This window comes from Doryrhamphus excisus, chromosome 4, assembly GCF_030265055.1.
Source record: "Doryrhamphus excisus isolate RoL2022-K1 chromosome 4, RoL_Dexc_1.0, whole genome shotgun sequence".
In the NCBI taxonomy this organism is placed as follows: domain Eukaryota; kingdom Metazoa; phylum Chordata; class Actinopteri; order Syngnathiformes; family Syngnathidae; genus Doryrhamphus; species Doryrhamphus excisus.
In genome coordinates, this window is record NC_080469.1 from 16,349,049 (window position 1) to 16,361,327 (window position 12,279).

The 12,279-nt window shown below is 42.1% G+C and overlaps 1 protein-coding gene across 7 annotated transcripts in view; it reads left to right on the forward strand.

Moving 5' to 3' along the window:
• Positions 1-349: 349 nt before the first annotated feature.
• Positions 350-12,279, forward strand: part of pheta1 (PH domain containing endocytic trafficking adaptor 1) — a 28,284-nt gene continuing 16,354 nt past the window's right edge. For 3 of the 7 annotated variants that reach the window (XM_058072081.1, XM_058072082.1, XM_058072083.1), the window contains exon 1: positions 6,833-7,014. The gene's annotated coding sequence lies outside the window, so the exon portion shown is untranslated. Of the gene's footprint in view, positions 1,234-5,963; positions 7,015-12,279 lie in introns of those variants that run through there. The other 4 variants (XR_009129711.1, XR_009129712.1, XR_009129713.1 and 1 more) reach the window with 4 other exon arrangements.

Consider the following 12,279-nt stretch of genomic DNA (forward strand, 5'->3'; position numbering starts at 1 on the left):
GAAGAAGTCTTTTCAGACATTTGTTTTTGTTTTTTTCCTTTGTAATATCTTTGTAGTAATAGTAATCTTTGTAATAATCTTTGTAATATGGCTGCTCCTGTGTTTATATGTTCTATATTTGATTGCGCTACATTGTATTGGCCCTTTGGTTGTTTATAAAGTTTGTATTTACTTTCATGTTCCATACTTAATTGCGCTACATTGTATTGCCACTGTGGTTGTTAATAAAGTTTTGTTTGTTTTTTAAAACGGTTCCACTTCCGCAATTTCCAGAAGGCGGTGTTAGGAATAACCAATCAGAGGCCAGTACGGAATAGCAAAATAATTAGCAAATTGATAGTTATTTTAACTCAGTCGTGCTTAAGGTGATATGTTTAATATTGCTTTAGTGTTATAATACACACAAACAACATAGACAGTTCAGTTGCAAAACATTCAGCGAGGAAGAGGAGGGGCGGGAGAGAGAGAGGGAAAACTCCTCTCTCCGGTGTCGCTTGCTGGCTGCTCAGACTCTCCAAGGAAGCCGTGATGGAGACACGATGAAATGGACGGGGTTGACTCGGAGGAGCTGGAGTGCCGGGCGTTTACAAAACGGCAAATGTGCTTTATGGGGTGTCAGGAAGCGTATTTTATTACAAAATAGACGAGGATGTGGAGCACGGCATCAATGGTAACTTCCACTCTGTTCACTCTGCTTCTCTTTTCTTGTCCGTGGCTTTTCTTTACGGCCACATTGTTTACAAAATGTTGAATTTGACACGCTTATGTCGTGAAGGATATTCGTGGATGCTTGTTTTGTACCTTTCGATGGCGTAAGGTGTTATAAAAAGAACCACAAACCCAACCAAACTCGATATTCTTTGATTCATTGTGACATTATGGCACAATATTTACATCTAAACGTTGTGTGTCAGACGTCAGTGCGCACGCGCAGGGGCGGACGGCTTTAGCTCGCCGCCTGCCAGCCAGTCGTCCTGCGATGTAGGCGCACAAGTGGAGGAGAAGAAGGCAAACTGAGGAGCGTGGACATGGCGACAAAGTGTCAACAGCGTGGCGTGAAGATGATTTCACTCAGGCGGCCATAAAGTGCAAATCATGTCCGGGACAGCTGATGCAGACGGTGCAGAGGGAGCAGTCTCCAAAGTGCAAGTCAAGAGGGAGATCAAGACCATTGTGGAGAATTTGGAAACCATCCTGGGAGACCTCAAGGATGTGGCCAAGGAGCTCAAAGAGGTAAATGCGCACACACAGATGATGCTTTCCGGTAGTGGAGATGTCAACCTCATTACCATTGGGCCTGCCTGGAACAGACAATGTGACACATAAACGTATACCTTGCTCCTCCCACTTGCCCCTGAAAGGCAGGTGGAACAGGCGGAGGTGTGAAGGCACAACATGGTCAAAAGCTGAGGTTAGCTGGAACATAAATAGTTTTCTTTGATTCAATACCAGTTTGCTGATTTTGGCTCAAATTCACAAAAGAAATGACAAATAGCACCACTGTGCTGGCATGGAAAAAGTTTCCTTCGGTCAAGACATAGCATGGTATGCTGCTTGCTGTTTTGGACTGTGTAAAAAGTAGCAAAATGTGCAAAAACCCACTGACAAAGCAGAGCTGTTTTGGCGTTGACATGAACCTTCCTGTATTCAAGATGGAGAATAATATATTGCTTGCTGAATTGGACTCACAATGTACCAAACCTGCAGATAAATAGCAGCACTATGATAGCGCAAAATTTTCTTCCTTTATCCCTTAATGCATGATATGCTGCTTGCATTTTGCTTACATTTTGACTCAAAATGTGGCGAGAACTGCAGACAAATAGTGGTTAGCCCTCCCAATAATCTCACACATGGGCTTTGATGAATTTGTATTCTTTTCTAATGGAGGCATTGTTTTTTACATCCCATTTCATCACATCCAGACTGTCCACGGCCACCTGCCAGCTCAAACTGCACCTTTTATTCCCATCCACTGCTTTATCTTTATCCCTCCATTCTCCTCCACTCATCTTCATCATCTCTCCTCTTGAACTCTAAGAATCTTCCTCTGCTTTTATCTCAAGCAACTTTCTCCCAGCAGGCACAGGAGATAAATAAGACCAAGAAAGCGTTATAGTCATTTTTTTCTCCCCTCCTTTCACTTCCCATTTCCCCCCTTTGTTGCTGGCAGGAAATTGCGCATTTATTTGGACACCACGCAAGCTGAAAAGATGCCTCGAGGGGCCGTTGCTATCAATGCCAGCGTTGGCCCTATAATCCATTTGAGAAGCATGTATCTGGTAGACAGGGGGGAGGCACCCTGCACAGATGCTTGGCACAGGCCCGGATGGTGCCTGGCCTACAGCAGCGGCTTCACACTGGGATACTGCTCTTTACGTCTTGCACGTGTCCCAACAATTTATCCCTTTAAGGAGCGCGGAGAGACTTTAGCTCCATTACTTTTGCTGGCCCTGCATTATCCTTCTTTTTGGCTCCCAACACACTGTTTTCCTCTCATTGGCATAAACACAAACACAAACAAAGGTGATGGTGTGGGCCAGACAACAGGGCTTACTAAAAATGAATGGCAGCCAGTTGTTATTGTCATTTTTTGTGAATGCCTCAGCAAAGCGGATTTGAAGTGAGCTTTGTACCACTCAATGAGAAGGTGTGTATAAACTTTGAGACCATAGCTGTGACATTGTAACTTTTCTTGATTACCTTAGAAGTGTTCATACACCTTGATTGATTATAGTAGCAAAAAATCATCTATAGTAGGAGGGAAAAACTAAACCACAAGGCAAACCAGAAGACCTCAGAGACAGAAAAGTGGTAAGACATTATTTTCCTAAAGCACACCGTGCCCCCTTTAATACTTCAATCATACCATAAGTTATCTGACCTGGCAGGAAGGCAGGCTGATGTTAAATGTCATTCAAAAGCTCCATTCATCTGTAATGATTGTCTTATTTTTCGAAATTGCAATGAACTGGACCCAAAATGCAAACAAATAGCGGTGCATTACTGAAATGGAAATAAGCTTCCCTTATTAAAGACTGTGCATGATATGCTGCTTCCTGATTTTAACTTAAAATATGCAAAACAGGCATGGCAATAAGCTCATTTATACAGTTTGTTGATTTTGACTCTATAGGGTGGTAAAAATGTAGACAAAAAGCGCTGCTTGGCTGGCAATATTATATTATATTTATTCAAGACAGTGCATGACGTGCTGCTTGCTAATTCTGACTCCAAATGTGCAGAAACCTGTAGACAAATAGAGCTCTGCTGACACAGAAGTATCTTTAATCAAGACGGTGCATGACATACTGCAATGCCTCACTGAACTCCGTAATAAGAAAAAAGAAGACGCTGACACAAAAATGTGAAAAAAATCAAACTATGGAAGGAGAAGATACACAAAAAAAAATGGTCAAAACTTGGATTTAATGAGAAAAGTGAAACTACTAAAGTTGAGTTAAGAACTGTCCAACACATTGTTAAAACATGGAAGGACAGTGGGGAAACTTGGGGCCCTGAATTTCCCATCATCAATACAATATCTTGGCCAAATATGAATGCGACTCTGAAGCAGAAGTTTGTGGAAACGATGACACAGCCATTGTGTGAGTTTTTTTGGGCCATGCAGCCAAGCAGTGTAAAATAACTTTTTGTATAAATCCCATGACTGTGTATGTAATCGAGTACCATTTTAACAAACTGCAGCTTTTGTGACTATTCCCTCTGACGCTGAAGAAGCATTGAAAAGCAGCAGATAATAACCAATCATACAGCTTTGTATTCCTACTAAGGATGGCACACTTGTTGTTGGGCTTTTGTTCATCTCTTTGGCACACATTGATTGCTGGCAGTTGAAGCTTGGTGGAGTTTAATTCCCTTCAATACTCGTGTTGCGTGTATTTATTTGTGTGTGTGTGTGTGTGTGTGCATACCCATAACAAATCTCTCACACTATTTCTGTCCTTTTCTTCAACAACACAACATTGTCTGCAAAGATAGTTCTTTGGTGTTTACCGCTCACAAGACTGCAAATTCTTCCAGGTAATTCATTCACTATAAATCGCTCTTTCCTTGCCCCAATTTCCTCAATTTTGACATTGGATTCTGCCATTATGCATTCATCCCATGTCCCCCTCTACCTTGGTACACCATGTACAGTACAACCACCGATAAGTGTTTGCGCTGTCATTTTGTTGTGTTATGCTTCCAGGGCTGATATCTGATGTTATTTGGAAAACCTCAGGTTGTCCGAATGTCATGGCAACAACAGAAACTAAAAAAACACTTTTTGCCACCAATATTCCCCTAATAATTGTGTATTCAACTGCTTTTCTGTGTCTGATTCTGTAACTCAAAGGTGGGTAGTAGGATCAGTATGACTCAAGCCAAAATACCGTGGAACCTTGGTTAGCATTTTTAATTTTTCTGACTCAAACCAAAACGGATGTTAACTGAATCAAATTGTACCATAAGAAATAATGTAACTCCAATGAGTCCGTTCCAGAAAGCCAAAAATGTTAACATAAAACATGTTTTACAATTTATACTACAGAAAACAATTCAAAATGCATATAAATATATATCAATGATGAATGAAAGGAATAAATAAACCTGATCTGATCCAGACTTGTTGTATTGTTATGGAAACATGTTAATTTGATTTAACAAGGACCATTCCAGAGTATTGGTCAAGGTAATAAAGAGAAAGGTTTGTTTATTTCAAACATGGCTAACATAATCACATTCAGGAACACAATACTTACTTTTGAACAGTTCAGCATGTCTGAAAAGAGTAGCGAGAAGATTCAACATGGCATCCAAATAATACAATTTTGTTTGGTAGTTGTCCGCTTCATAAGACGCAAGGACACAGTGAACAACAACAAGTGCTGTCACAGTCTTTACAGCAGCGGAACACGTGTGTGTGCATGTTTGACTACCATCCAGTGTTCTCTGTGTGTATGACTACAGGGGAAGTTCTGTGAGTGGCGTGTGTGTGAAAAAGAAGCTGTCTCTATGAGTGTGGTGGTTCTTATTGTAACACTCCTGTACCGTATAGATACAGGCATAGAGTAAGAGTAAGTCATACTCCAGATCTGGAAAAGGCTGGCACACCAGGAACTGTAGACGTTTGCAGCCAAGAGGAGAGTAAAGTCCGCTTCAGCTTCCTGAGGAAGAAAAGGAATTTCATCATGTCCATCCATTTTCTATGACACATGTCCTGACTAGGGTCGTGTGGGGGGGGGGCATGATGGAGCCTATGCCAGCTGACTTTGGGAGAGAGGAAAGGTACACCCTGGACTGGTCCGCAGCCAATTACAGGGCACATATCGACAAACAACCGTCCACAATCTCATTCATAGTGTAACTATGGACAATTTAGAGTCACCAATTAAACTAACATGAGTACTCCGATCTCCTGACTGTGTGGCCAACATGCTAACCACTAAACATTATCCGAAATAATGACTTGTTAAATAATACATGAATGAATTCATGAATAAACAAGCATTCTGCTTCCTCCACATACCTCGTAAACCCTATATTTGTACTCTTTCTTAAAGTGGCTCATATTAGGGCATTGTGTGAAAGGAAGTCAGTATTCAAATGGAGAAATCTAAGTTTGAGTTGCAAATAACATTTCCTTCCGTCCGTGATGCTGCACAGGATCGTTGCAGTCCATCACTCAGGTGCGAGTTTGGCAGGCTCCGGGCCATTGCCGTAAATTGCTGAGCTATTTTTCTCACTACAGCGAAGGTGTCAGTGTGATATCTCAATCGATTTTTAATCTCTTGAATCGGCCTCCTCGATCCTCGAAAGTGAAGCCATTTAAAGGGTATATATGCAGCGAGCGTTTTCATGAATTGATTAGGATGAAGAGATACAGACACTGGTGTTTAATATTTATCGCTATTTCCCACAGTTGAGGTTTATTATTCTGCCGTTCCTCTCATCGCCAGGTCGTCCATGACATTGACACGCTGACGTGCGACCTGCAGCTGGAGGAGGACGGTCTGACGGACAGCTCCAAGACGGACACGCTCAACTCCAGCTCCAGTTCTACCGCCACCACCACTACTACAGCCTCAAGCCTGGAGAAAATGAAGTTTTTCGCCGATGACTGCCTCTCCAAACCCGCCCCGCTGCCCACCATCCACTGCGGGGTGCTGACCGTACACAAGAAGGCACACCCACCCTTGCCACCACCCAGACTTACCTCTGTGAGAGCCGAGGATCACAACGGGAAGAGTCTGCCTCACCCAACGCTAGTGTTGTCAGGGAATCCGTCCAAAGCTAACGGATCACTATTGAAGAATGGTGGCGTTTTTCCCTTAAAGCCAAACCGGGACTTGTTCTCCCCTACATCATGTTTTATTACCAATGACGGCGGCATACCGGAATCAGGTCTGGTACCCACGCTGCCCAGACCTATGCCTCTGCTCCACCATGAAAAGAACAAATGCCCCAAAGCCCCCAGCAGGGAGCCCCGTGAGAGGGTGCGTTTCAGTGAGAAGGTCCAGTACCACGGCTACTGTCCAGACTGTGACCTACAGTACGATGTGGATCACTCAGAGCTGCACTTGCAAGCCGAGCTTAACGACACGAGGCTCAGTCCTGTGCACTGTTGCTCATCTTTTTCCCCTCCTCCGCTCCCCCATGACCTGGAGAACGGTGGCCTTTTGGTCTACAACAGTTTTCCACCAAAGGCCAACACCCCTTCTCCTCCTCCTCTACCTTGCGTACCTCCTCACCCCGCTTCCCTCAAACCTCAGAAAACCATCCTGCGTAAATCCACCACAACCACAGTTTGACGACAAGCCCCCCCCCATGTTCTGTGTAATTTCCACAAACCTGAATCATTCGTAGTGTTTTCTACTTAGCCAGCGCCTTCTTCTCCGGTCCAATTTTTCGGATTATTCATACAGAGAGAGGCCGGAAAATGGGAGACAAAAGGAAGCGGAGTGGGATCACATGGGCTCCGAGAAGTATGCGACAGATTTGGACAAAGCGGTGAGTGTTTGTGTAAGTGTGTTTGTCAGGACAGGGGACGAAGGGGCAATTGCATATGTGCACTGATGCATATTTGGCTGCGTAGAAGTTGCTTGTGGATATTCACACATTGCTTTATTTGTGGTTGCTGACTTCGAAGGTGCTCTCTGTAGTTTACATTTAGGAATACATGTGACCATACATGGAGCACAGATGTCCTTTTCTCCGAAAAATAAAGCACAGCAGGGTGCACATTTTGACAAATGTTTACCCTTTCGTGTGCAGCAGTAATGGAGTAGAAGCAGGTTATCCATACAGTTACTGTGTAGTCTGGTGTTTGTGGAGCAGCGATTGCAAAATATAAAGAGGTGTTAATATTTCAGAAGAGAGTGGGCTGACTGTGCTCAAACTAAATTGTATCTGTGTCTGTACGGAGGCTCCTGCTACTAACGAGTCGAGGGAAGTTACGTCAGAGAGCCACTGATTAATTCATGCTTTGTTGAAAGAAAACCAGGAAATATGCTTCCCTTACATTTCACAGCTTATCATTTACTGACACATGCATAGTCGGTCAATAGGCCATAGTCTCACATCGTGACTAATCCTCAAAAGTGCGAATCGCTAATGAAAGAGCTCAACCAGTCCCACTTTTCACCTTGACCACTTCTGCAATCTGGAGTTGGGGATTATAGAATATCAACAGACATCTTGCACGCACATTGCAAATAACTACTGAAAGTTTGAGGCGGGAATTGCTACCCAGATGAACACTGACAAGGAACGCATACCCACACATCTAACCTTTTACCCAAGTTACCTTTCTTCACAGTCACAATTAACTTTAACAGGGCAATATGTAAAATAAATTGTACCCCCAATAGTTCTGACAATAAAAATGTAGCCCTGGTGTGTCCAAAGTGTGGCCCTGGCAGGCAAATTTCAGCCAGCAGCTTGTTTTTGTAACAATAACATGATTTATTCATGAGATATATAATTAGATATACACTAATTAGCTTTGTCGCCTATAACACAAAGTGTGGGTGTGTTGCTCTTGCTCAACATGGACTATGACCTACAAAGGTCATAGTCGTCTTGCTGCGTCTTGGCTCTCTTGTCTTGTCTCTTGAATCAGGGCAAAAATGTTCATTTGCCGGTAAGAGTAGTCAGTCCATAGGAGCAGGAGCAGTTGGAGGTGCTGGGAGGTGCTGAAGATGGGAGGGGTGCTAAATTTCTAAGCATTATAAACCCGTCCACTCTATACTCGGCCACTCTACACACATGCATTACTTATGTTTATTGTCAGCTAATTATAGCTGGCAAAGGTTAGCTGTCATAGAGTGTACAGTGGAACCTTGGTTAGTATCGTCAATTTGCTCCAGAAAGTCTGACTCGAATCAATACTGATGCTAACTTCATCTAAATTTCCCATTAGAAATCATCAAAATGTCATTTATCCCTTCCAGAAAGCCAAAAATGTTAAGACAAACCACATTTTTAGCCAAAAATGTTAACACAAACCACACCACACAAACGTTTTTATAGTTTTACAATTATAGGATGTGTACAAATACATATACATGCTGAATGAAATGGATAAATGAACATTTAAGGTTAATTTTACCTTCACTGAAGACCGAGTTTAGCCTATCACAACCACACAATGATTTATGTTTAACGTTAAATTGTGACAGCTCTATTCTTTTAAAGCACTATTAGTAACATACACCGGTGATGCTGTTCTTATATATAGATATATTTTTAGATTAACTCATTCAATACCAGACAAACGCCGTCCCTCTCGGTACTGGCCATTTTTGATGATTTTGACTGAGTTTTCAAGGCCACAGAATATTGTGTCCTAGGGTTATATAAACATGGTATATACCAAAGGAAAGATTACAATCTCATCTTCCACCACAAAAGAAAGTTTGTTTCTCCCTTTTTCCATTCTTTAGTAATCAGCAATAGAACATAGGTAAGTTTCAGCAAAATATAAGTTCTCAACAAAAAATCTTTTACAAATAACACCATGAACTATTTACAAATTTCCCATTTTTTAACAGAACTGTGTGTGCGTGCATTTTCACACGTGATTTCCCTTCGATTTCTCCTTCACGCAACACGACAAGATTACTTTTCACTTGCTGGTTGCTGCAGAGCATGTATTTCAATGGGAGAGATGCAGGCTGATCTCTTTTAAAATGTATGTTTTCGTCTTAAAACTGCACCAAACACGCTCTCTTCGATGCAAAGTTGCATCATCACCTCTTTTGGGAGCGAGTGTTTGCGTTGAAAAAAAACATATAAATACATCTTTGTTAGCAAAAGAGTTGTTTTTTTTAAAGTCTAATTTAGAGCCTCTTTAATGCTACTTTATGAGCTTTCATATTAACAGAGCTGCTTTGCTTGTGTGTGAACTGTGTGTGCACTGTGTGTGCATGAGCGTGAGTGTGTGTGTGTATAAAAACACATGTCCCCTGGGCCGACTTGGGGAGACAGCATCCCCTGGAGTGGGCTGAGAATAGTAGCACCTTCCTGGCGGTGATGCCCTTAATTAGCTGCATTAGTCTACAGGAGATAACGCACAGCGCCTCACACGACCTTTGTTCTGACATCAGCCTTCACTAAGCTATAACTGCTGCATCTTTTTTTGACCCTAAATACAGGTAGAAGAAAGGAAATCTGAAGTGAGTCAGAATGGAAAGTGGAAATATAGGGCAGTGGTGTCCTTTTTAGTAGAGCATTATAAACAATTTGCTCTGGAGATGATTTTTTTTTAATTCATGTTAATTTTCACCCCCCACATCTGTTATCATCTTGTTTGTCCATCTGTTAGCATGATTACGCAAAAACCACTGGACTGGTTGAAATTAAATTTAATGGAAAGATGCAATGTGGCCTGCATACACAGCATACACATCCAGGAATCTGACCTAGTACTGTATGTTGTTATTGTTTTCAGCTGCATATTTTTGCATATTGATGACGCGCATTCTAGTCCATCAGAAACATATACTGTACCAAGAAAGAACAACATAACTGCTGATACATTCTCATTGCCAGTATAGTTATCTTAATTTGTCTGCATTTGTGTGCAAAAAGGTAACATTTTATGGGTTTTTAACAATACTCAACAGTCAACACTGGACAAAAATTGTTTCTCCGTCTTCTATTTTGGCATAGTTATGACAGTTTTGCATTCAAAAAAGCTGCACAGGGACATAAGAGACAGTAGTGCACGCTACGAACTGGTTTGCAACTGCTAAACAATTAATAATAAAGGGGAGGAGAAAATGTTTATTACATATTAAATATTGCTTGTTGTATTTACCTCCATAGTGGGGGTGGTAACTGACTCAAGAGCAGAGAAGAAGAGCATCAGTTAGGTGTGGGGCAGGGGTCTGTGGGCGGATGTGCAACACTGGGGTTCCACAGGGATGCATGTTGAGCCCATTCCTGACATGTAATCCCTTTAAGTTTACATGTCGACTGTCAACAGTGCGCCCGTACCGCCACTGCTTAGTGCTAACGAGTCAGTTAACGCCGTTGCTATCTGTGCCTGAGATTGTGCAACATAGCACATACCTGTGGTTTGAACACATCGAAGCCCAGTTCCGATTGCGAGGAATAACACAGGACATGACCAAGCATTTCCACGTATTGGCCACGTTGGACCGTCACGTTCTCTTATATCAGGGGTGCTCACACTTTTTCAGCATGCGAGCTACTTTTAAAATGACCGAGTCAAAATGATCTACCCACTACAAAAATGCAAAACATCTATTTATTTTCAAATGTATTGAGGATTATTTGTACGTACAATGTATGTTGATGTACCTTACATAACCAAATGAGCCAATATTGCAAAACACACATAATTAACTATTAACATTTTTTGTAATTACCTGAGTTTACTTTGATGACTTGCACTGAATTGAATCAGCCAGGGATGCATAGTCCGGACAGTAGCTGCTGATAGCCAGGTTAGCCAGGCAAACGCACTTCGAAAAAGACATTGTGAAAAAAAAGTCCACCTCCCATTCCGTATGGAAGTGATATGTTTTTGCCTTTTTACTTGGTCCAGCTCCTTCACTCATTTTAGTGACCATAAACTTTAGCGAGGGCTTAAAATCTGACGCAATTCGCCGACTAGCTTAGCACTTTGCATCGTTGTTTACGCATGAGCGGTGACCTAAAGGTCAAAATTCAGTTGTCATCTGACTGGTTGTCCTGTATGTCAATCAAGTAACGGGGATGGATGATAGGCTGACATCGTAAGTTCTGCTGCACTTAGAGACGTTGTTTGATTTGATTGGTCACCCGAAGGGCAACATTCAGTTGTCATCTGAATGGCTGCCCTGTATATCAATCAAGTGACGGCATTGATGCTAGGATTATATTTTTTTAATGTCACGCCGCGATCGACCAGTACCACCTCCGCGATCGACCGGTAGATCGCGATCGACTTAATGAGCACCCCTGTCTTATATTGTAGGAATGGTATGAGGCACAATTTTAGTGGTTTTGAAACCGTGGCGATTTATTCATATCATGATATACCTTGAAACCACTAACAGGCCCATGCCTAATCAGCAGACTGGTGTCATGGCTCTTCTGCCGCTTCACAAAAAGAAGGTTCAAGGTGAAGGCAGCAGCGGTGGTGGCCAAGTTGGACAGGTGCGAGATGCAAAAAAAAAAAAAAAAAAAAAACACACATCAAAGTTCTTTTTTTTTTTTCCTTTCCTCTGAGAATGGAAAATGTCCAACGGTGCCATCTGCTCAGAACTGGCAGTACCGTACGCCCTCCTCCAGTGTGCAGAGGTCTGCTCAGAAATGGCCTTTTGTCACACATACGCAGTCTGATGTTACATAAACACACCAGCCTAATTGTGCAGTTTGGCCCAAAAAGATGCTAGTTTTTAAAGACAGTCACATGTATGGCATGTAAAAAAAAAATCACAACACCCCTTTGGCTTTGTCCGGGTGAAAATGTGTTCACACATGCACTATTACTGTGTTGCCTTTGCATAATTGTTTTTCAGTTTAATACACCACATTGTGAAGCCACTATTAAACCCCTTAAGTCGGATTGACTTGAAATTTCTCACACTGCTCAATGCGCTCTATTAAATTTGGTACACACCTTTAGGGGACTGACAAACGCATGTCTGTAAAATTTAAGCAAGATTACTTGAAAAAGATGGCCGCCATCAAGGAAAACATCCTTACAGGGGTACAAATAGGACTTAGCAACTAATTGTCCATCAGTCGTTTATCACTTGTCTA